This window comes from Lepidochelys kempii, chromosome 2, assembly GCF_965140285.1.
Source record: "Lepidochelys kempii isolate rLepKem1 chromosome 2, rLepKem1.hap1, whole genome shotgun sequence".
In the NCBI taxonomy this organism is placed as follows: Eukaryota; Metazoa; Chordata; order Testudines; family Cheloniidae; genus Lepidochelys; species Lepidochelys kempii.
The window spans coordinates 209,588,236-209,614,020 of record NC_136381.1 but is presented as its reverse complement, the minus strand read 5'-3'; positions in this window follow the sequence as shown (position 1 = coordinate 209,614,020).

Genomic DNA, 25,785 nt, shown 5'->3' with positions numbered 1-25,785 from the left:
GCTGTTGATGAGCAGGGATTTTGAGGATCTAAATTTTGGACTTGAGCTGCCTAAAGTGACAAGTAGATGCCTAAATCCCTTTGTCAATCTAGCCCTAAATGGCTTGCCTAAAGATCTCTCAGGAAGTCTGTGACAGACCAGTAAATTGAACCATGGCCTCTTGAATCCAAGGCTAGTGCCCTCATCACTGAACTGTCCTTCTTCCCTGCTGTTGCATATGTAGTTATAGGTTTCAGAGTAGCAGCCGTGTTAGTCTGTATTTGCAAAAAGAAAAGGAGTACTTGTGGCACCTTGGAGACTAACAAATTTCTTTATATGTAGTTAGGTTTAGGTAGCTTAAATGGCACATTTTGTTATGACATATTACATGGTGGCATTACATTGTTTTAAAAACACCTTTAAACACTTTTTAAAAAGGATTTGGCTGAGTGTTGCACAGTCATTTTAAGGACAGCAATTCAGACCAAATAGAAAAATACTGTACATGTAATTTGGAGTCTGATCCTGCTTTCTTTGTGTACCCAAACATTTACTTTGAGATTTTGGTACATAAGACAAGCGGGAGTTAAATGATCTAGGGAGCCTCTGGTATCTAGGATCAGGCCATTGCTGTTTCTTCTTTTATTTAGATGTATCTGACATATTTCTATATCATATATTCTCCTTTGTGAATATGTTTTTCTTTATCCTATTTATAGATTTGGAAAGAACAAATGGAAATCATAAGCATCCTGTCAAAGGCTCCAGTCACCACATACACAAGAAAACATAGATTTGATGTGTTTTGATGTTGGTCTATCGCCTCACATATGGTTATATCTCCTGTTGTGTCCCAAAGGGCTTTGCAAGCAAAAAGGAACCAAAGACACTAAAAAGAAATGTCATGCTTTAGAATGTTTTTCTATCATTTTTTCCATTCGATTCAATTCTCTATAGGTTCTTATCAAATCCTTCTCACCAGCGTCCCTTCTAGTCCTGCATTCAACAACATGGCAAACATTTGTCCTGGGAGGTTTTTCTTTCTGTAACCGTCTCCCCAGTAAGCGCTGTGTACTGTCCTGTTTCAGATGGGTTTTGTTTGGAGAACATTAGAACGTGTTGCACACTAAGGGCTTGTCTACACTACCAGCTGGATCGACCAGCAGCAATTGATCCAGCGGGGGTCAATTTATCGTGTCTAGTATAGATGCAATAAATCAACCTCCGATCGCTCTAGCGTCGACTCCGGTACTCCACCTCAATGAGACGCGCAAGGGGAATCGATGGGAGAGCGTCTCCTGTCAACACACCACAATGGAGACACTGTGGTTAGTAGATCTAAGTACGTCGACTTCAGCTACGTTATTCACATAGCTGAAGTTGCATAACTTAGATCGATCCCCCTCCCCTCACCCTAGTGTAAACCAGCCCTGAGATATATTCCTTTTGAAAAATCAGGCCCTTCTCAAACATAATTCTAGCACAGACTTAACTGTTACCTACAGGGGAGAAAGGTGAAAAACCTTTTTCAAACTTGTTTCTCTTCTTATTGCGCGTCAATTAAAGGTGACTTGAGAAAAGCAGAAATAAAAATTATGCCCTGTTTTGCTTCTTTATGATGACTAATGGAGGCTGGAAATGGTTTTTCTTTTCTTTTTAAAAAGGAGCACAGAGGGCAATCGAGGGGGGAGAATAGAGGGGACTGAGGAGAGGCAAGATGGTGCAGTTGTTAGGGTGCTAGCCTGCTAGTTGGGAGACCCAGGTTTAGTTCCCTACTCAGCCACAGCCTTTCTGAGTCACTTAGCGCATGTCTACACTGTCAGAGTTACAGTGCCGGGAGTTACAGCGCCACTCAGAGAGCACTGAAGGGAAACCGCTTTTGTGTGTTCACACTGTCAGCTGCCTGCACAATAACATGTTCACACTTGCAGCACTTGCAGTGGTATTCGGAGCGCTGCACTCTGGGGAGCTATCCCACAGAGCATCTCTTCCTTTTCTGCCACTAAGAGTTATGGGAAGGTGGAGGGGGTCATGGGGCATCCTGGGTCCTGTCCCAGTGCCCCGTGATGCATTGCTTTGCATCCCAGCATTCCCTGTGCTTCCATCTACATTCAGCGCCATCTTTCAACAGTTTGTGTAGTGCGCACTCTGCCTCTTTGGGCTGCAGGAATGGATCCCAGACTATTGATCAGTATGCTGCTCGCTCCGACCAACACGTCATGAGTGTCAGTGGAGTTATTCTTTAAACGACAAAGGCAAGAGGAGTGCGACATTGATCTCTCCACGCATAGTAGCTACAACATGAGGTTGCTTGTGGCATTCACGGAGGTGCTGATCACAGTGGGATGGCGCTTTTGGACTCGGGAAACAAGCACTGGGACGTCGGATCACATCGTCATGCACGTCTGGGATGACAAGCAGTGACTGCAGAACTTTCGCATGAGGAAAGCCACATTCATGGCACTGTGTGATGAACTCGCCCCAGGCCTGTGGTGCAAGGACACGAGAATGAGAGCTGCCCTGCCTTTGGAGAAGCATTGGAGATTGCATTGTGGAAGCTGGCTACTCTAGACTGCTACTGATCGGTCGCTAACCAGTTTGGAGTGGGAAAGTCGACTGTTGGACTTGTTTTGAGGGAAGTGTGCAGGGCCATTAATCGCATCCTGTTCTGAAAGACAGTGACTCTGGGCAACATGCGTGACATTGTGGATGGCTTTGCACAAACGGGCTTCCCTAACTGTGGAGGGGCAATAGATGGCACACACATTCCAATTCTGGCACCAGACCACCTCGCCACCGAGTACATTAATCGCAAGGGGTATTTCTTAATGGTTCTCCAGGCACTTGTGGATCACTGTGGGTGTTTCATGGACATTCATCCAGGCTGGTCTGGAAAGGTGCATGTCACATGCATCTTTTGGAACACTGGCCTATTCAGGAAGCTGCAAGCAGGGACTTTCTTCCTGGGCCAGAAGATCACAGAAGGTGAAGTTGAAATGCCCATTGGGATCCTGGGAGACCCCACCTACCCCTTAATGCAGTGGGTTATGAAGCCATACATGGGGCAACTTAACAGCAGCAAGGAGCGGTTCAACAGCAGGCTGAGCAAGTGCAGAATGACTGTGGAGTGTGCTTTTGGCCGTTTAAAGGCCCGCTGGCACTGCCTCTATGGGAAGCTGGACCTGGCCGATGACAATATTCCTGTGCTTATAGCCATGTGCTGTATGCTCTATAATATTTTTAAAAAGGAGCACAGAGGGCAAGGGTGAAAGCTTCACTCAGGGCTGGACTGCAGAGGCTCAGCACCTTGAGGCTGAGTTTGAACAGCCAGAGATCAAGGCTATTAGAGGGACATAGCATGGGGCCATAAGGATCAGGGATGCGTTGAGGCACCAATTTGAAGCTGAAAGCCACAAATATTTGTTGCTATTCTCAGGAGTGCAGTGCTTGTAATGCTAGGATGTGATTGGTGCAAGCAATGCAAAATGAAGGTTTAACATAATTGTGTGTTTCTTTGCAGGGCGCTGTTTGTTTTCTATTAAGAGACTAAAGATTGCTTTTAAACCAACACAATTCTTTTATTCTTTTCTTTTTATTCCAACACAATTCTTTTATTCTTTTTATTCAATTCACAATTCTTCTAAAAAACAACAATGGGAGGGGAGATTCAGACAAAAAACAAAAAAACCATCAGCAGTGAGGGGAATTGGGGAAGGGCAGGTCCCAGGAGGAGGTGGGGTCCCGGGACAGTTCAAGATTTGTGTATATCCAGAGATCATATCCAGCCTTCTGCTTTGGAGTACAGTGCAGCGGGTACTGTACTTCAGCAGGCCCAAACTCCAGAGGGACGGGTGTTGAGTGTAGTGGCAGTCCACAGTGCTGGAATGTGAGGGGGGGCGGAGTGGAATGTCGCGGGTAGAGACTGGAGCCAGGTTGATAAAAGTGTGTTGGCAGTGTCCGGGGGGAGCATGGGGAAGAGTTTTGCGACAGTGGCTGCAAGGGAGGGCGGGTGTGGAGCTGCTCGGTTTGCAGAGCTACTATCGCCTGGAGTGTGTCTGCCTGGAGCTCCATAATGTTTAAGAGCCGCTCCGTGGCTTCATTCTGGCATGCTGCGTTCTCCTTTCATTCCTCTTCGCGCTGTCCCACCACTCCTTCAATTTCTGCTTCTTGGACGCGGAGGGCATCATAACATCACGCAGAAAGTCCTCCTTAGCTCTTTCTAATTCTGCGCAGCTGTTCAGCCACTGATAACGAAGAGGGAGTCTGGGTTAGGGTTAGGGTTAAAGGCAACATTTTACAGAAGCAGTATTGTTTGCAACACACAGAACACTGATTCAGTGCTTTAAAACACAGCCAGTACTCACACACCTGTCACTCACTGGCTGCCGCTGACAAGCACACATGAGCTACAAGACCCCCAAAATGGTGAGTAGCCACAGGGCAGGGTAAATCACTCTTCCCGGACCTGCTGTACACTGGGCACATGGCTCCTGGGGAGAACCAGCACTGTAGTGGGGGGGGAGGGGGGAAGGGCTGAAAATAATTTCTGTCCCCACATTTTCCACAGGATGTGATCATTATAGAAGATGTCTCGCTGCTGAGGGTGAGCAGGGAATCAAGGGAGTGTTTTCTCCAAGACTGTGGCTTCCGCCCTGGCCTCTATGCGGCTTGCCTATGCGCAGCAATGGTCCCCCTGTCCCCATGATGGCACAGGCGTGGGAAAGTTACCATGAATGGGTAACCAAAGAACCTGTGGCAGCAGCGACGGATTACCCAGTATCTCCATGAGAGTTTTGTGGAGAGCTCTGAGGCAGATTCCCATGAAGTGAGGGAGTCAATCAACAGCCTGTTCCTCCTCTCAGACTAGCCATGCGGTGGGAGACAAACCTGCTTCCTGCAACTCTCCTTCCCCCAATAACTCGCTTCAGCAATTCCCAAAATCAAATCCACTTACCAGGGGCCTCCTCTCCTGTTTGCGCTTCGCCAACATCCGACAGCTGTGACTGGCTAGCCTCGTCCTGGGTAGAAAAGAGCTCCTGGCTGCATGCATCTCTGACCTCCGAGTCATCCTCTGCCTCTGGGTCCCCCTCCCACTCCACATCCTTGTCCAAGATTTCCTCCTTCTGGCTTGGTCCACTCTCGACTGACTCGCAAGCCACCAAAGTATCCACAGTGGTCTTCGCAGTGGAGGTGGGGTCACCACTGAGTATCGCGTCCAGCTCTCTTTAGAACCAGCAGCTGATGGGCACAGCACCGGAGAGGCAGTTTGCCTCTTGTGCCTTGTGGTAGGTGTTCTGCAGCTCCTTCACCTTGACCCTGCACTGCAGTGTGTCCTGGTCAATGGCCCCTTTCTGTCATGCATCATGAAATCTGTCTGTAGGTATCATAATTCCTATGGCTGGAGCGCAGCTAGGACTGCACAGCCTCTTCTCCCCAAATACTGATGAGGTCCAGCAGCTCGGCATTGCTCTGATGTGCTGAGACCACTGCACGCATCACCAAGCAAACAGGAAGGGGACTTTCAAAATTCCAGAGGAATGTATGGAGTGGGGCTGACGGTTGGTGACCTGACAGCAGGGCAGTAGAGTTCAAAGCGATGACCAGAGAGGCGAGAACAGGCATTGTGGGACACCTCTGGGAGCCAGTCGCAGCACTTTAATTGCCACGGTGTTTACATTGGCACCGCAGTGCTGTAGCTCTGGCGCAGAAAGGTCTACGCCTCTCCTTGTGGTGGTTTTTTTTAAAAGTGCTACAACTGCGCAATTTCTCCGCACTAAGTGGCTTGGCAGTGTGTACACCTTGGGAGTTACAGCACAGAAAGCTGCTTTACTGCGCAGAAACTTGACAGTGTAGACAGGGCCTCAGTCTCTTATCTGCAAAATGGGGAGAATCATACTCTAGTGTTGTAAGGCTAAATACATGAAAAAAGTGAGCGGTTGGATATTATGGGGACAGGGGTCATAGGAATAACAACTATGGGTATGTCTACACAGCAAAAAAACCCTAGACAGCAAGTCTCTGAGTCCATGTCTGAGTCCATGTCATGGCCATTATCTTTGAAAACTCGTGGCGAATGGGGGAAGTCCCAGATGACTGGAAAAAGGCTAATGTAGTGCCAATCTTTAAAAAAGGGAAGAAGGAGGATCCTGGGAACTACAGGCCAGTCAGCCTCACCTCAGTCCCCGGAAAAATCATGGAGCAGGTCCTCAAAGAATCAATCCTGAAGCACTTACATGAGAGGAAAGTGATCAGGAACAGTCAGCATGGATTCACCAAGGGAAGGTCATGCCTGACTCATCTAATCGCCTTCCATGATGAGATTACTGGTTCTGTGGATGAAGGGAAAGCAGTGGATGTAGTGTTTCTTGACTTTAGCAAAGCTTTTGACACGGTCTCCCACAGTATTCTTGTCAGCAAGTTTAAGAAGTATGGGCTGGATGAATGCACTATAAGGTGGGTAGAAAGTTGGCTAGATTGTCGGGCTCAACAGGTAGTGATCAATGGCTCCATGTCTAGTTGGCAGCCGGTGTCAAGTGGAGTGCCCCAGGGCTCAGTCCTGGGGCCGGTTTTGTTCAATATCTTCATAAATGATCTGGAGGATGGTGTGGATTGCACTCTCAGCAAATTTGTGGATGATACTAAACTGGGAGGAGTGGTAGATACGCTGGAGGGGAGGGATAGGATACAGAGGGACCTAGACAAATTGGAGGATTGGGCCAAAAGAAATCTGATGAGGTTCAATAAGGATAAGTGCAGGGTCCTGCACTTAGGACGGAAGAACCCAATGCACAGCTACAGACTAGGGACCGAATGGCTAGGCAGCAGTTCTGCGGAAAAGGACCTAGGGGGTGACAGTGGACGAGAAGCTGGATATGAGTCAGCAGTGTGCCCTTGTTGCCAAGAAGACCAATGGCATTTTGGGATGTATAAGTAGGGGCATAGCGAGCAGATCGAGGGACATGATCGTTCCCCTCTATTCGACATTGGTGAGGCCTCATCTGGAGTACTGTGTCCAGTTTTGGGCCCCACACTACAAGAAGGATGTGGATAAATTGGAGAGAGTCCAGCGAAGGGCAACAAAAATGATTAGGGGTCTGGAGCACATGACTTATGAGGAGAGGCTGAGGGAACTGGGATTGTTTAGCCTGCAGAAGAGAAGAATGAGGGGGAATTTGATAGCTGCTTTCAACTACCTGAGAGGTGGTTCCAGAGAGGATGGTTCTAGACTATTCTCAGTGGTAGAAGAGGACAGGACAAGGAGTAATGGTCTCAAGTTGCAGTGACGGAGGTTTAGGTTGGATATTAGGAAAAACTTTTTCACTAGGAGGGTGGTGAAACACTGGAATGCGTTACCTAGGGAGGTGGTAGAATCTCCTTCCTTAGAAGTTTTTAAGGTCAGGCTTGACAAAGCCCTGGCTGGGATGATTTAATTGGGGATTGGTCCTGCTTTGAGCAGGGGGTTGGACTAGATGACCTCCTGAGGTCCCTTCCAACCCTGATATTCTATGATTCTATGACTCGGGCTTGTACTGCAGACCTAAAAATAGCAGTGTAGATACTTGAGCTTGGGATGGATGCTGGGCTCCAAGACCCTCCCCACTAGCTGGGTTTCAGAGCCCAAACAGCTACCCTGCTATTTTTAACCCCGTAGCATGAGCCCTGTGAGCCCAAATCAGTTGACCCAGGCTCGGAGACTCACTGCCCAGGTTTTTTTTGCTGTGTTGATGTATCCTAAAAGGAGTGTGAGGAGAGAAGTAAAGAGAAGTTGGAGCTGGTGAGAGACAGGTAGGCATAGAAAGAAAGAAAAAATGGAGTGAATTAATGAAAAGAAAAGGGAGGGTAGAAAAGGAAGGGTAGAAAACCTAGGAGACACAGTAAATAAAAAAAATAGTATATTGTCATATAGAAAGTCTGATATAAAAGTATTACAATGAAATACACAAAGTAGTTGACAGGGCACAGGCTCGAGTAGGAGGGGGATGTAGAGATTTGGCTGTGGGTGGGAGATGAATACAGGAACCTAGAATTATTAGAGAGAAGCGGAGAGGCTCTGGTGGGCTATGACATTGTACATCAACAATGCTGACATTTGGCAATGGCTTGACATATTTAAATATGTGTGTTGGATGGGAAAATTTGCAAGTTTGACATGTGGTGGCTTTCCAGTGTTTGCTGGGTTTTGTTTTTTAACCAAACCTAATTTACCACTGGCAAATCACAGTCAGAGATCAGGCTCCTTTCCTTTCCTTTCCTTTTCCTTTTTCATTTTGTTTTTAATTCATAAAATCTCTCTTCTAAAATGTTTTAAAATCATTTAAAATTCAGGGCACTGCACCAGGCACTTCAGTTTTTCCAGAAAAGAACTTCTGGGCCCTTTCTTTTTGTTTGTCATTACATCAGGACAGTTTCTCCACCCCGGGGTAAGTCTAAACAAGGGTATTTATAAGGATAGTTGTTGAGAGCCTCAGGGATGTGCCTCTCTGCCCAGCTCACCCCCAACATACATACTTGTGCTTGACTAGCTATGGGCCTACTGGGGTACATGGATTCTTTTTGGATACATTTCAGCTCTCGCTGCAACCTGTCGCCACAAGATAATGCCAAAGCAGGACATGTCACCTGTAATGACAGTCACCAGAACTGGTGAGCTCCCGCTCCTATTCTAATCTACCGTAACCTCTCCTATATGCTAATAACGTCATATGTCCTTCCTCCAGTGTAAACATGGACTAAAATTTGGTCCATGATTTGTGCTTTGGTATATAATCTGCTGTCACCTGTTATTTCCACCAGTTTTTATTAGCCTGTGTTTTGTTCTTCTGTTGAAATGGCTGTTTTATTGGATGCACTTACTCTTGAAAATCAGTAACAACTAACTTAAAAAAAAAAGCAGGCAGAGTGAAAGGATGTAACCATGTTCCTGTGTGCAGCTGTAAAGCCAGTTGGCCTATCAGCACTAGTTTTGCAAAGATGCTTTACAGGAAAGGTATCATGATTGTGGTGGATAGCTCTGTCTATCACGTGTGACTCTGCTGTTCATCATGTATGGTGCAGACATGAGAAACTTTTTTAATTTGTAAGTAAATGTAGGGTTCAGAAAAGGGATCCCTGTATTGAGCTAAGCATAAGGTGAGAGAGGTGCTTCTTTCCCAGTGCTCTACTAATGCATTTCAATTCTGAGTTGCAATGCCCACTCTATTCCTGTCCTTAACAACTCCTCAGTAGATGTGCAATGTTTTAGTGTTTAGGGCCCTTAGCATTTAAATGGGAGAAAGTAATTTCACATTGCCATATAGAAACTATACGGTATTATCAAATGATAGAATTATGTTGACCTTGATCTTGCACTCTTTGTGTGCTCAAAATTCTTTGAAGTCAATGGGAGTTTTGGGTGCACAATAAATGCATAATCATACTCAGTGTAGGCCAAATTAAATTCCCAAATCAAGAAAAAAGGAATTTATTCTGACTGTAAATTGGGTTTTTGCAAAGCAGATTTAACAATGAAACTTGGTATCTTTCCTGCCTGACATTCAGGTAGGATAATCTGAGATGAGAAAATCATCCTGCCAGTCATAGGCGCTTTTTATTAAAATGCCCAGATCAGCATCCTTGGAATAAACAACATAAAACAGATCCATTATTTTGTATCTGATGCAAAACCAAAGCCAAAATAAACAAGCAAACAAAATAAATAATCATGGAGATTTGTCAGTCTGATTCCTGGGAAGATTTGTGGGTCTGTTTTATATAAACACAATTTACAGGTGAGAGTTTCATTTTCTGTCCACAGGGGCCATACATTCAGTAGGAACTGGAGGTGAAAGAAACGGAAAGCTTTAGAGCAACTGTACCTAGCCCTTGTGAGCTTCCCAGGATACCCCATCATCCAATACGTAGAGGGCAATTGGCCTCAGTTGGCCATAGCAGATTTTCTGCTTAAGGATCTTTAAGGGAGAGAGAGTAAAGGCAACCTTATGCAAGAGGCTTTTTCTTATGTGATTAGATACTAGTGCTGATCAAACAATGGGCTGGTTGGTTTTTCTAGAGAACACATTACTGAAAATGAAAAGAATTTTTTTCTTAATTTTTCTCAGATAATTTTTACTTTTTGGCAAAGAAGCAAACCCCCCAAAAATTCATCTGAAAACTGATCTTTTGATCTGGAAATGCTGCCACAGTGTCTCATGGGACTTGTAGTTCAGGCACCTCATGCCCCCATTGCCCTCAGTGGACTGGGCTCTGTGGCTAGGCTACATCTCCCATGATTCACCATGGTGTCCTAGGTCTTAAGAGCCTCAAACTAGCACCCTAACCACCTTCATCCCCTGTCTTGTTCAGATAGAGTTTGATAATCTAATGTATATCATAAGCCTCACTTAGCAGAGGAAAAACAAGAGGAAAAACTGGAAGGTAAAATGGAAGGAATGAATCACAGGATCATCCTAGGAAAAGGAAGAAGGATGCAGTTACCTTGTCCTCTGAAAAAAGCAGCTCAGTTCCCAATCCTCTCGTGCTAGAAGAATACTCTCCAGAGAGAGGAACAATTAAGCCCAAAGACTTGAGGGAAGACAGACATAACTTTCAGAGGATGGATTTGGGGATATAATATTTCCACCATGCTTTTAGACCAAAAGCTAGCTAGCTATTTGGAGATTCTCACTTCTCACACCATGATGGGAAAATCAAGGAGTATCTTATGAAAAAAACAGGGAAGTATTATTTCATAGTCAGAACAGTGTAAAACCTGTAGAACTTGTATGAGCTAGAAAGCTTAGCTTTTTCCTGTCCTTTGAAAGAAACAGTAATTTGATACTGGAAGAGTGAACAGAGAATGAATTAGACATCTGATGTTTCTTGACTATAGCCAGTCAGAGACTGATCTACCCTCCCTGCCCAGTGAATAATTTTGACTTTTTAGCAAAAATATCAAAAACCAAAATCTTTTGTTTGTTTGGGCATTCTGTTTTAGATTGATTAATCAAAAATTAACATAGAAAACATGCACTTTTTGCAGAGAAGTTCATTCAGTCAAAAACCTCATTTTCTGTTGAAAAACTGTTTCAAAGGAAAATTTACAACCAGCCCTAGACATGGCAGAGGAAAGAGCAAAAAACTTACTCTGAAGAATGGCTTCCAGTAAGACAGAAATAAGAAGTGTTCTTCTACCAAGTTTCTAGGAAAAAGTAGTTTTATTACCTGCCTGAGAAGGCCTGGTCTACAACTTAGGTTGACCTAACTGTGTCACTTAAGGTGTTAACCAAAATGCTTAAAATAACAGCTTCAACAAAGAGAGGCATTATTTATAAGGGACCCCCTCCCACAGGTTTGTTCTTGATTCCGTATCTATTCACCAGTGGTGACCCTTTTCCCAACCAATAATACAATGGGAATGCAATTAAGAAACAATAACAGACGTTTATTAAAAAAATAACTCAGTAGTTAACTTTTCAATGGCTTAAAGCCAGGACCACAAACTAATAAGGTGGGTTACAAAGAAAGACAGATAATTATGTACATCATCATTTCCTTCACAGGGATACAAGGGACCAAGACAACACCAGGACAACGACTGGATCAGGAACCACCAAGAGATGACACCACCAGGGATCAAAACGGACCGGACAGCGACAAGGACCACAACGCAGGAACAGGATCAGGATTGATACAACGATACATATGATCTTTTTTTTCTTCCAAGATGACACGGAACAAGCACGGCTACCACTGGTGTGGACAGCACCTCATCCAGGGCATACAGTCTTTATATAGACGTTGCTAGGTAGATTTCACCAAATCAGATGACTTTTCCTGCTCTCACTTTCCTGCCATTATTCAAAAAGAGCGCCAACTGGGCGACAAGGAAAGGACCCAACATGGAGGACAAACAACAGTAATAGAAAAACAAAATGGCAAAACGAGCCCAATCAAGGGTGTGAAAAATTCACACCCTAAGAGACAGTTAAGCTGGCCTAAGCCCCTGTGTAGGCACTGCTACCTCCTCTTGGGGAGATAAATTTACTACAGCAACAGAAGAACCTCAGCTAAAGCTGTGGAAAAACCTCTCCTGTTGTTGTAGGCAGTGTGGATGCTACAGCGGCGTAGATGCAGCACACAGATGTACCATAGTAGTGTAGACAATACCCTAGGTCTGAGAAGTAAAAAAATGTAAGGAGCTGCCTCTAAAATATCGTACTTTGAAGAGCAAGAACCTGCCGTGGGTCCAGCAAGGCTCATTCGGTCATCACAAAACCCCTAGTTTCATTTATGAAGTCTGATTGATTACCCTGTCTGAAAAAGGTAGCCTGAATTAGAAGAGAGATCAAGGATGCTTGCTCAGGAGTTGGCTGCCATACCTGTCCTTGTGTGCAGCCTTTTACAGCATATGATTTAATTTGGTCATTTGTCTGCAACTGTGAGCAATGTAAATCTGGACTTTGTGAATTCGCCCATTGTGTGTTGACAGGTTGAAAGGCTTCTGGCTAAAAGTTACTAGAAATATGACACCACCCAGGGTTTAGAGCCAGGTTTCAATTGCTAGAGAGTATACATGCCCCTTTCCTCTACTCCAGTGGTTCCCAAACTGGGGTTCGCAGAACGTTACAGGGGGTTCGCCAGAAAAATGTCACTCATGGCGGCCAGAGGACCCCGGGCATTGGAGGCAGCAGGTGGGACCCGGTGGCAGGGCAGACAGCCCGAGCCCCAGGGAGAGCGGGGCTGGGCAGTTGGGGCTGGCAGCCCGAGCCCTGCCCCCGTCAGCAGGGGAGCCGGCTATCCGAACCCCAGCGCTCTGTGCGGGGCTGGCAGCCCGAGCCCCAGGGAGAGCGGGGGCTGGGCAGTTGGGGCTGGCAACTCAAGCCCTGTCCCCGTCAGCAGGGGAGCCGGCTATCCGAACCCCAGCGCTCTGTGCGGGGCTGGCAGCCCGAGCCCCAGGGAGAGCGGGGGCCAGGCAGTTTGGGCTGGCAGCCCGAGCCCTGTCCCTGTCAGCAGGACCTGCAGCCCAAGCTCAGTGGAGCTCAGCTGACTGGGGCGGTCAACAGGGTCCAGCAGCAGGAGCTCCGCGGAGTCCGGAGGAAATTTAAACTTAAATCCCTGGAAATATTCATTTTTAGGAGGGGGTTACGAGATTTCACAATTTATTGAAAGGGGTTCGCGGGCTGTTAAGGTTTGGGAACCACTGCTCTACTCCCTTTTCTGACAAAATGTAGTTTATCCAGCTACAGTGTCTGATGGTGGGAAAAAAAATCGCAGTAAATCAGAAGTATTGTTTTAAAAAGGAAGGAGGGAAAATCCCTCAGCCCTGTGTGATGGAGCTGCCAAAAAGATCAAACAATTATTTCTGGAAACTTTACTAGCTAAATGTGGGCAGAAAGTCATCCTTCTGTGTGATTGTATGAGCTAGAAACAACAGAGATTTAGTTTAGATTAAGTTTAATTCCTGACGACATTAGTTATGTTTCAGTGGAAGAAAGTGTCCAGTTTTTCAGTTTAATTATATCAGCAATCACAAAGCTGTATTGCAGAATGGTATCACACATAGAGAAACACTGAAAGGTTCCTAGGCTTAGCTCAGTGAGATAATCACCCCAGAGTTTGGATGCTTAGCTGAGGCATTTTGCACCTACCTTGAACCACTTGAGATTGAAAGTGAAGACTGGAATTTCATCAGAAAAGGCTTTCCTGTGAGAGCTCCAGTATTTTGTGCTTCCAGCAAGGGTGAAAGTAACTCAGGACACTTACCGGTATGAGGCCAGGACTGGCTCCAGCCCCAAGAAGGGGCAGGGCCTCGGGTGGAAGGGGCAGGGCAGGGCTGGGGGTCAGCATCCCCCAGCCAGCCCTTCCAGGCTGCCTGGCCCATGCCACCCAGGGCTCCAGTGGTGATTTAAAGGGCCCAGGGCTCCGGACACCGCTGCCGCGGTAGCAGCAGCAGCATCTGGCGCCCTGGGTCTTTTTAAATTGCAGCGCTTTAATGTGGGCTGTGTACCGGCCGGGGCGGGTTCTTATTGGTACGCCGTACTGGCCCGTACCAGCTCACTTTCACCCCGGCTTCCAGTCAGGATGGAAGTATTGTGTGAACAGCTTTTCTTGCCACATTTCACTACATTTCCCTTAAACTAAGGCCTGGTCTGTACCTAAAACTTAGATCAACCAAAGTGTGTTACTCTGGGTGGTTGTGTGGAAAAAATCACACCCTTGAGAGATATAGTTCAGCTGACCTAAGTCCTGGTATAAACAATGCTAGCTCAACAGAAGAATTGTTCATCAACCTAGTTACTGCCTCTCCAGTGGGTGGATTAACTACGGTGACAGAAAATCCCCCACTATGGTGCTACAGAGACACACCTGCAGAGCTGTAGCTGGGCGGCTCTAGTATCCGCAGTGTAGACATACCCTAAGAAAAAAATTTTGAACCCTGAAGGAAAGTTTGGTTTGGGTTCCATTTGAGTTTTGAATGAAAGTTTGTAGGAGTTGCGGGGTTCTTATTTTATCTGGACTTGTTCACCCTTGTTCTGGACCTTGTTCACCTTGTTCCTTTCTAATAGTGGTATATAAGGCACTGAAGAATAAAAATACAGTTTCCATACTGTAGGGAAAAAAAATTAGGTAAAAAGTAGATCTGGTTCGAACATTTTCAACAAAATGAAATGTTGTCAAAACATGCTGTTTCACTGAAGTGTTTAACGGAGATGTATTTGTTTTGGCAACATTTTCATAGTGAGGGATATATTGGTACATGGGCTCTCTCATCACTTCTGATGAGAGAAAGAGAGAGATCTGAATTGAAAAGCTGAGCTTTTTGATTCAAAAATGGGTTTTCAACACTATTCAGTTTCATGAAAATGTTAAAAATGTTTTGTTTTCACTCCAATGCAGAACGAGAACAAATTTCAAAACCTCAAAAGTTGCCATGGAACACAGTTGTTGTCCTCCAGCCATCTCTAGTAAAAGTGCCAGACATTCTTTGGAGGGGGAAAAGGGGCATTATATGTAGAATTAAAGGTCAGGAAAAGAGCAGCTGCACCAGAGAACAGCTGGTTCTACCTGTGGTACAAGTGCAGATCTCATCTAAGTGGAATTTAATAGTCCCGGCTAATCCTGCAATCACTTACACATGTGCTTAATTTTATGCCTGTGACTATACCCATGAGCAGGTCCTCAAAGGAACTAAAGTTCAGCATGTGCACAAGTATTTGCAGGATCGAGGCCATGGATTGTCAACAATACTTACGTTTACTTTATTCTGTAAAACAACGAGTACAATTGTGGCTGCTCAAAAATAAATATATGTGAAGTGTATAAAATGCACAGTTGTGGAGCTTATTAAGTGTGACTCCTATAAATGCAAGTACGGAACTTATAAAAATCCATATCTTCTATGTTCCACTCATGGTCCCTAGCACACTTCAGTCTCTTCTGTCACGGGGGCAGGACCAGTGCCATGCAGACAGTACCAAGCACTGGTCAATGCTTTTAAGTTAACTTTAACGTGTAATGTAAAGTATGGGGTGGGTGGTCATGTGTCAGTTTATAGGCAGATATATACAGAAATCAGAACAAGTTACATAAATAAAATCTCTTAATTTGAAAAGTGAGTGAGCACAGGGACAGTTGTTGATCCTGAAAACTGCTTTGTCTATTTAATTAGCTTAATGCTCATGTTGTCGCACTGAGAATGCTGCTGACCAAGCTGCACAATCTGCTTCTCTGCCGCGCTGCAGCTATACTAAGTCCTGTGATGAGATTCTGTAGAAGGCATTAACCTTCCTTGTCTGACCCTGGTCGTTTTATCTGCATTCCCCACAGGCTTTCATTCATCTCCTCTACCAGTGCAATTACAGGGGGTGGAGGGGAGGTGTAGCGAAAAGAGTGCTTTTTCATTGGCTACTCTGTATATGCTAAACACATATTTGTATGACATGAGGCATTCTATACAGAAGTGCTTACGATGCAGAAATAGCTGAAAATACTAGCGGGTATATTTTAAAGACAGTGCTCAGAAACTTAGCAGCATGATTCTTACTGACATTAATGGGAGTCATGAACCTAAATCATAGTGCAGTGCTTTCAAAACTGACCCCAGAAGACATTTCCTGACAGAGGGAGAGACAAAATAAGAAATAAAAGTTTATAAAACCAAAGAGCTGAAATAATTGAATAAAAACTGGCAACATTGGTACAAAACTGTGTAAGTAGGGCCCTATCAAATTCATGATCCATTTTGGGCAATTTCAGTCATAGGATTTTAAAAATAATACATTTCATGATTTCAGCTATTTAAATCTAAAATTTCATGGTGTTGTAATTGTAGGGGTCCTGACCCAAAAAGGAGTTGTCGGGGGAGGGGAGTCCCAAGGTTATTGTAGGGAGGGTTGCGGTACTGCTACCCTTACTTCTGCGCGGCTGCTGGCGGCAACGCTGCCTTCAGAGCTGGGCAGCTGCAGAGTGGCAGCTGTTGGCCAGGAGCCCAGCTCTGAAGGCAGAGCCACCTCCAGCAGCAGGGCAGAAGTAAGGAGAATATGGTCTGGTGTTGCCTCCCTTACTTCTGCCCTGCTGCTGGCGGAACACCACCTTCAGAGCTGGGAGCCTGGCCAGCAGCTGCCACTCTCTGGCCACCCAGCTCTGAAGGCAGTGCAGAAGTACTGCAACCCCCCTGCAACTCCCTTTTGGGTCAGGACCCAATCTGAGAGACATTGGTCTCCCCTGTGAAATCTGGTCTTTTGTGTACTTTTACCCTGTACTATACAGATTTCACAGGGGAAGATCAGATTTCACGGTCCATGACGCATTTTTCATGGCTGTGAATTTGGTAAGGCCCTATGTATGAGTTATGAATCTGATAAGCTGGTATGTAATCTATAAAACTGCAAGACGAGTGAAGAGATAGTATCTAATCACAGTCTCAACATTTATATGTGTTCACTCTGTGGTAAACATTATGGGCTTGACCTCATTTCTACTTACTAGATTTAGATGTCTTATGACAGTGAACATTGACTGACCGCCTTGAGAAGCTGTCTGAACTGCAAGACACTCATCCCCCCAGTAGGTGGCTTGGCACAGCAAAATTTGCCTGGTCTTCGGGGATCTTGGGGCTTAATATAGTCAGCAGAATGTACAAGGGAGTTCAGTCACGGGCTATTGATGTATTAAACCTCAGCTGCATTTTAAGGAATGAGGCTAACAGCTGAGTTTCTTCAGCAACCCCAAAACTGCACCAATGTTCCATTAATGTATAGTGTGGAATATGACAGTATTTTTGTCTTTATTCTTTTCATGATTCATTGGAGTCAGTGGAGCTATGCTGGTCTGCATCAGCTGAGGATCTGGCCCATAAAGTCAAGTACATGGCAGAAAAGTAATTTGGCCTCTATTTGGGAACTGGCAAGTGAGAAAATGGAAAATAAATGGACTCAATGTCAAAGCGGTCTGCAGCATGTGTGGCATGCAGGGCAATGAAATGGAAGGCATAACACACACCTGCTGTGTGAGATAACACAAACTAACACTTGTATGGCATCTAGAAGAGTGTTTTCTGTGAGATCACAGGAAAAATTTCCAAAATCGCCTAAGCCACAGGGGACTAGGAGTGGAATCCATAAAGCTATTTAGGCATCTAAACCCATCTTTCGGTGCCTAAGTCCCCCCACTGTGATCCCCAAAGCTCTCGTCAAACCCTGTAGGTGCCTAAATTCACTTGACACCTAAGTTTTCCCAAGTAAAAAATTCCCTAGGTGTCTAAGTTTCTGCCTCTGATTATGTGCAAGGCTACTTCCCTCTAGACGTCCATATACCTATCTCCTGCCTACGCCCCAGAGTGACTAACAAACAAAAGGAAGATAGGTATTCGGCTGCCTAACTCGCCCAAGGGTCTGATCTGGTGGGTGCACTCAGAGGGCACCTACTGGCTGGAAGAGATGCCGGCATGCCCATCTTATAACTTCTAGCCTAGTGGTTAGAGCACTTACCTGGGATGTGGGACCGAGGTTCAATTCCCTCCTCCCTGGCATCAGGGAAGGGGTTGGGAGATTGAAGCTGGGGTCTGCCACCTCTCCATCAATATTGCCTGTTGAAGCAGTTCTACTGTGGAAAAATAAAGAGTGATTGGATCAGGGGGACTGGACCCAGGGACTTCTGTCCCCCAGCTGGGTGCCCTAAGCACTGGACTACAGAGTCATTCTTTCTCTCTGGTCCAATGACTCTTTCTTTCTTTATCTACAGGGGAACAGCTTCAGCAGGAGAGATGCCTATAGGATCAGGCCCTGCTGGTGAGACTGGTGTTCTAGTTTGAGAATCCTGCTTCAGGGCCTCTGGGGGTATGTCCACATAGCCCCTGGCAGTGAGCTTCCCAGCCTGGATGGACAGACAAGGGCTAGTGCTCTAAAAATAGCTGTGTGGCCAGCGCTTTGAAGTTGCCACTTGGGGTGGAGCGCAGGCTCTTGGGGTGGAGCTGCAGCACCCTCTAACTTGAAGTGGTTTCCATTATATCCAGGGTTTACAGTTTGGTTCAGTGGCTCTCAGCACCCCAGCTATAAAAATTGTTCCAGCACCCTTGGCTACACAGCTATTTTTAGAGCATTAGCCCCAGTCTGCCCACTTGGACCGGGTGGCTCGCCGCCATAGGCTGTGCAGATGTACTGGGGCTTTGGCTTGAGCTAGGCTGGGAGTTGTTTGATAACTGTGAGGCAGGGCTTGTGGGGCTTTGCAAATGCTGACTGGTGAAAACGTAGGTGCCTAGCAGGTTAGGTGACAGCTGAGTGGCAGTTTGAAAATGTCAGTGGTGCCTAAACGGTGGATTTAGGTGTCTAAATACCTTTAAGGAACTGGGCCTAAGTCCCCTTTGAAAATGGGTCACTTAGGTACTTTTGAAAATGTTACCCCACAGCCTTGGAGATGTAGAACCTGCTGGTATATTAGCACAGACTAACACAGGCAGGTGACAGTTTTGGGGGTTTGTTTGTTTGTTTGTTTTAATCAACCCTAAATATCAGTATGCTTTAATAACGTATAACTTAACAACAAACCACACCTATTGGCAAAATCCGGGAAGCAAAATTCTAGTATTCAAAATTGTGTGAAGATATCAACAACAAAAAAAAGACATAAAGCAAGGAAAAGAAAATTGTTCGTTGGGAAAGGGAGAAAAAATAATAAAGAGCTGATATAGAGAGCAAACATTCATGACACTAGCTTGCAAATGAAGATCCTGACCAACAGTATAAAATAAGAAACAAACAGAAAGCACGCTTTAAAAGAAAAGAGAATTGAAAGCGTCCCAAAGCTGAGTATTCTGGCTTCCAGCCAAGCCAGCCTATGCATCAGTTCCGCTCTCTAGAGCAAGAGCAATCCTTGCTGTCAGCTCTGCACTGTGGACAGGACTATGTGTTTCAAAGAAGTGAAAGTAGTTACAGCAGAAAATAAGACAGAGTCTGGGGCTTTCAATGGAACAAGCCAGGCAACTGAATCAGCCTGAGTGACATGCTTTTTCTTCATGCTGCATGCCACACAATGCTGCAGTTCTCCCACTTTCTTTCTGAACTCTTGGAGATAGTAAACTCATTTGGTAGGTATTCTAGCACAGGGCTTAACCAAGTTTTGGTCTCTGTGCAATAAGTGGTATTTTTGGACAATATTGTCCACCCTTTTAGAATAATCTTTCATACGAGCTGTGGGGGGCTGTCAGTAAAAATAAAAATGCACATCAGTCTAAGTTTATGGACATGATTCTTATAAGTATAGGTAACAAAATGATTGTGGATCCTGTTCTATGATTGGCAGCCAGAATCAGGGCATTGGTGCCTTAGTCAGACAGGATTTGACTCTCCTTCCCACATAGTGACTTCCTGTTCCCTTCTCCTTAGCGGTCTGGCCACAAATCTGAACCATTTCTTCCTCTCGAAGGTTGTCCCTGTTTCTGCTTTTGTCGTCTGTGACAGGTGCTTTCAGTCTCCTAACAGCACCACTGAATTACTTGTAGCAGCTACAGTGGTGTTTCAGCGAGAAGTTCTACAGCAACCGATGCAAAAGGCCTTGGGAGCATGTCTAAGACCCAAGGCATTTACTTGACTAAGCAGAATCAGAGAGACCTTCCTGAAGGGGGCTGGCTTGGAATCTCTATTTAAGCCAGAGAAGAACAATTCTGCGTGGTCTGTTGGTGAATGGCCCTAGTTGTCTCCGCTTTCTTCCGGTATTGCCCTCATAGGTTATGCCCTAAGTGGTCACCTACTTATATGTACATTTGTATGTTGAATGGCTTAAGTTTAAATCTTATAAAAGCAACACTACCCAGCCAATAGGTGACACTCAGGAAAAACAACTCTTGTCTACATGGCCAAAGTACCAAAAACGATTCCAAATACACAGAGCACTGTTAGCCAGGGCCTAATCCTGTGAGATACTGAGCACTTCCTGGTGGGTACGGAATGTGATTATCAGTGTGCTCAGTAGGAGGGAAGGGTGCTCAACACTTTGCAGCATCAAGCCCTTTGTTGCTTTTTAGCAGTAAAAATATCCCACATACTTCTCAAACATAGGTAGTCACAATGACAAGGTCGTTACACAACAACAGACACCAACGGAATACAAGATCTTAAGTCTTTAGAATTAAATATGTTGCTCAGTTTTATTTTATGGTGACAAGACACCTGCATAATGGGGCAGATTAATTGAGAAAATTAGTAGAGGCTAAATGAAATGGAAAAAATCTAGATCTCTAGACTTTTCTGCTTCTAGCACAAGTTGTGGTGTTTCACTTTTCCGGTTTATGAAGACACCCACTGCAAAATTGCATCTGGTGATCATATATATATGTAGAGTGGTTATTTATTTTATTGAGCAAGAGTTAGGGGTCTTAGGCCTGGTCTGCACTAAAAAATTAAAATGGCTTAACTACATCACTCAAGGTGTGTGTGAAAACACCACACCCTTGAGCAGTGTATTTAAGCCAATCTAACCCCCACAAACAATGCTAGGTCAATGGAAGCATTCTTCTGTCGCCCTAGCCATCACCTCTCAGGGAGATGGATTACCTACGCTGACGGAAGAACTGCTACCCTCAGTGTAGGAATTGTCTGAGGCACTACTGCGGCATAGCTGTGCTGCTGTAGCATTTCAAGTGTGGACAAGCCCTTAGAACAGAGATCGGCAACCTCTGGCTCGTGGCCTGCCAGGGTAAGCCCCTGTGGGCCGGGATGGTTTGTTTACCTGCCGCATCTGCAGGTTCGGCCGATCGCAGCTCCCACTGGCTGCGGTTCATCGCTCCAGGCCAATGGGGGCTGAGGGAAGTGGCGCGGGCCAATCCCTGCCTTAGAAGGTGGTTTTTAAAACAAACACTCTTTCATTAAGCACAAGCAATAAGTCCCTTTGCTTTCTAATGATGAAGAATCCAATTTTGTCTGGGGTTGAGTAACCTCATCTCTCACATAATTTGATCTATGACAATTAAGGGATTTAATACCTCACAGAAAGTGCATTTTACCTTCAAGGGATGAAATTCTGGCTCCACTGAAGTTAATGGGAGATTTGCCATCAACAGGGGTAGGATTTCATCCTCGATTTTTAAACTAGTCTTGTAAATTCTCTGGTTTTGGGATAGCATTAGCCTTTACTGCTCTGGTGCAAAACCACAGATCCTGTTTGGAGCTCAGTGTATTGTATTGGATGTGTATGGCACTTTTTGTCCAGAATCCCTTAGAAGACATAATCTCTAAAAAGGGTGAATCCATCTTTCATTCACAATGATCTCCAAAGCATGGAACACTCCAAACGAGATTTGCCATAACTTAGACATCTGTCACACAGCTCTGCTGTGTGTTGCAGATAGATTTGTTAGTTTTAATATTGAACACATTTATTTTAGTACATATAAACATAACCACTGCCAAAAATCTACCACATAGACTCATCTATCCTGCTCCCACCCCCAAAGTACTGCTTATAATAGGATTGAATTAGTGGATTTCTAATAGCATCTTCGTTTAGTTAATACAACTAAATATCAATTAGAGATCCCTAACAATTAGACATACGGAGTAGATATAACAGATGGGCCTTGTCCATGGTTGATTACACTAAAAATACTATGGGATTCTATTTTTAAAATAGTGTCATTCTAATACCCTTGCTCCATGCAAATCATGCTGAAGTCCATAATGTAGTGGTCAGAAATTCTGCTTCCTGATAATTTTGCAGTTTGTACAAAACATGCTGTTTAAATTGTATAAGTGTTCCATTATTATGTCCTATTACCTCAGGATTATGACTAACAATTATGGCTAATCTTGTCCTAAAAGGTATTGGTGCATAAATCTGATTATGATAATTTGGTTAAAATGCAAAAATATCCAAAGCAGACTTACAAATAAGTAATTTTCCCATGTGATCATGGTAATTTGGTCTGTAAATTAGGCAAGCAATTTTATACTAATTTTCAACGTGACCTTGGTCTTCTAATTTTATGAAACATTGGCTGTACATGTCAGCTATTTAATATATACCTCTGGTGAAAAGGATGAGGGATTTATTTTCCAAAACGTGAAATCGTGTTGCTGCATGCGTTGCTACCTTTGATATGCTCAGTGTGTGATTTTTAACTAAGCTGTACATGGAAGATCCTTTTATCTTCACCATCAAAAGAACTTTGATTTAGATTTCTGGCACTATACTTATCATACTGGATATTTTACAACCATTCTGAAACTTCCACTTTGTCCAAAGGAATATGAACAAAACAGCAGGAACTATAGATATAGATACAGATATATATAGAGAGATAGAGAGATGTAGTTATATGTAGATAGATAGATTAGATGTAGATATAGTTACATGTAGATATATATAGTTTTATATATAGATAGATATATTAATGTTGGTGTTTTTATTGATGTTTGAATGGGGTTTGGATCCTTGTTTGGTTTTGTTTCTTCTGTATTCTCCCCCTGGTTTACTCTCCATCATGTGGTCTTTTACATTTGTCAGTGCCTAGAGAAAATGAGGCACAGTGGTATGCAGAGCTGTCCCTTGGGTAGGGTGAATCGGGGCGACTGCTTCGGGCCCTGCACTTTGGGGGGCCCTGTGGGCCGGTGCGATTGGCTGGCACAGTTGGTCCCGGAAGAGACACCTCCGTCACTTCCACCCCGGGCTCCACACGCCCCCTATGGATGGCCATGGTGTTATGATATAATTATGACAGATACCTCTTCCTATTTAATAAACAATGCCATCTCCTAAAAGGGTTTCAGATATCTTCCTTCCCTATCACACAGAAAAAAAGGTAGGAGAAAATCCCACTGAGGAATATCACTGAGAGAATTTTGGAGAGGAAGTGTTACTCTAAGAGCTCCTCAGTGTCACTGGCAGAGGGCCCACTGTTCTGTAACTCCTGTCAGGCCTGACATACTCACTACACCTAACCCATTGCTGTCATAGTGTTTGTCTGTAAAGAGTGTGGTATGAATTATCAAATGAAAGCTAGTGACACCCTGGTCATTAATATAATTGTGTGTGTGTGGAGGAATGGATGGTGTGTGTGCTGGAAATACCTTCCTAAATATGTTTTGGGGCAGAGTTGATTAAAAAAAAAAAGTTTGTCCTAGAGAAAAGAATGCTGACTTGAGTGTTTGCCTATGTCTCCAATGTAAATTGAGCATGGCAGTGCCAGAGATAATGGGCAGTTCATTTGTATCTGAGGTAAACGCCAGTGATCAGGAGGATGAGGAAACAGCATGGCATCAGCACCCCAGAGACAAAGAGAGTGAACTCTGCGGGAACATAAGGAGAAGCAAAGGGCACCTTGTTATCCACCACTGAGGGAACAAAGAGGTCAGTGCTCTTTGCATTCCACGACCAGTGGATCCCCAACTCCAGAGCCAGTGCTAGGCGTAAGCAGACTAAACAATTGCTTAGGTCCCCAAGCAGCTTGAGGGGGCCCTTTATGAATTATTAATATGGGTTTTGTGCCCAATGGGCTAGCACCGGCACTGCCCAACCTCGTGGGGCTGGTGACTCAAAGAAGTGGCCGTAGGTGAGAAAACTGCCTTAGACAAGGATTGTAACCTGTTGAGTAAAGTTTTGGTCACTAGGAAGTGTGATTATATTTTTTATTTGTAATCATTTTTGGTTTCTAGTATCTCTGCGTTGTATCACTTAAGTCTCTGTTTTGTTATACATTCGTCCCAGGGCTGTTGTATTAGAATGAGGTGGGACCCCTCAGCTGAACCAACAGGCTCATGTTTTTGGAGGCAGTGGGCTTGATATCTCTGTGGGCATCCAGAAGAGGGGCTGGGTGCTGCAGGGAGACGCTTCTGGAGAGTTCAGGTCCCTGAAGTACACCAGGGACCACCCTGCGAGGCAAAGTTAGGACTGACAGAGTCCTGAGGAGTTTATTTGGCTGGCTAGCAGACTGGGGTGGCAGGGAGCTGTCATGCAGGCTAGCACCAACACATTCCTTTTTCGCTAAGGCAGAAAGGCGACAAGGCTGACTTACAGTTCTAGATACCCCAAGAAAGCGTCACAGGGAGCACGTCAGAAAACAGAAAACACGCCCAGAGGAGCACTGATGTTGAAGGATTTTAGCTAAAATTAGAAGAGTTAGGGTGAAAGGCCATTTAATCTAAGATGACAAACGTAACCCATTTGAATTGCAATCATGCACTCTGTTTCATATTTACGGCACAAATCCTTGCCCTTTTCATTTATATGGATCAGTGGCACACAATCTTTAATATCTGGAGAGCCCCTTTGTCATCTAATATAGTCTCAGACAGTTCTGAAAGAATTAAATGTACATGAAATACAAGTATTGGACCAGATCCTTAGCTTCGCTATATACAGTCCCTTTGCAAATCTCTGGCAGCACAAAGGGCCATAAAAGCATTTTAATTGTCCTCCTGAGGAGCCCTCTTATGTAGGAAGATTCCTGGGTGGCAAAGAGCCAGTGTAGCAGTTCTTGGCACAGAAGGCTTATCTGGCGAAAAATGGGTGTATTCTGAGTACTACTGCACTCCAGTGATCCCTAACTGTTGGAACAGCCCACTGGGGTAGATACAACTTAGAGCAGACCTGAAGCTGCACTTCATTGCACTGGGAGCCGAACTGGCCCCTAGACAGCTCCGGGATTGGGAGAACCCACAGAAACAAAGTCACCTTTGTTCCTTCTCTCTGGTCCTTTGCTGAGCGTAGCCTGGCTAGAAAAGAGGATTCAGCCCAGCGTATGGAACCACTTAGTTGCAGAAATAATGGTTAATAATATTATTAGTTAATATTACCCTCTAATAAAGCAAACATCAAAGCATCAAAAACATCCAGGTGAGATCCATGGTAAAGAGCTGCTGAGATGTTTGGGAAGGATGTACAGTAACCTTCACTCAAGCTTCGGTGTATGGAACAGAGAGACCAAATACACAGCGTCTGTCAGTCACCTGAACTAGCTGGGGGTTCCTGGAAGGCTCCCTGCCATGCCCCCACAAACATGTGAGCTCTGATTATCAAGGGGGCATTTTTTGGTCTTAAGACCCAGTCTTCAGTCCCTGCCCACTAATGTTATTTCAGGAAGCAAAGAAGGGAAACAGTTAGCCATGGGCACTCTCTTTGGTGGCAGTTTATTTTATGCCCACCTGTTTCTCAAATGGGGAGAAACCTGCCCTCCTTGTGACAACAATGAGGCATTGCCTGAGCTGATTTAATCTACAGTAGCTTGATTGCCATATATGGAAGTTGGGCTGGAGTCATGGATAGTCCCTTTGGAGGGGGTTGGGTTAGGTTGCCACATAGAGGTGCTGTTGTGGAGCTGCTGAGGGCTCTTTCAGTAGA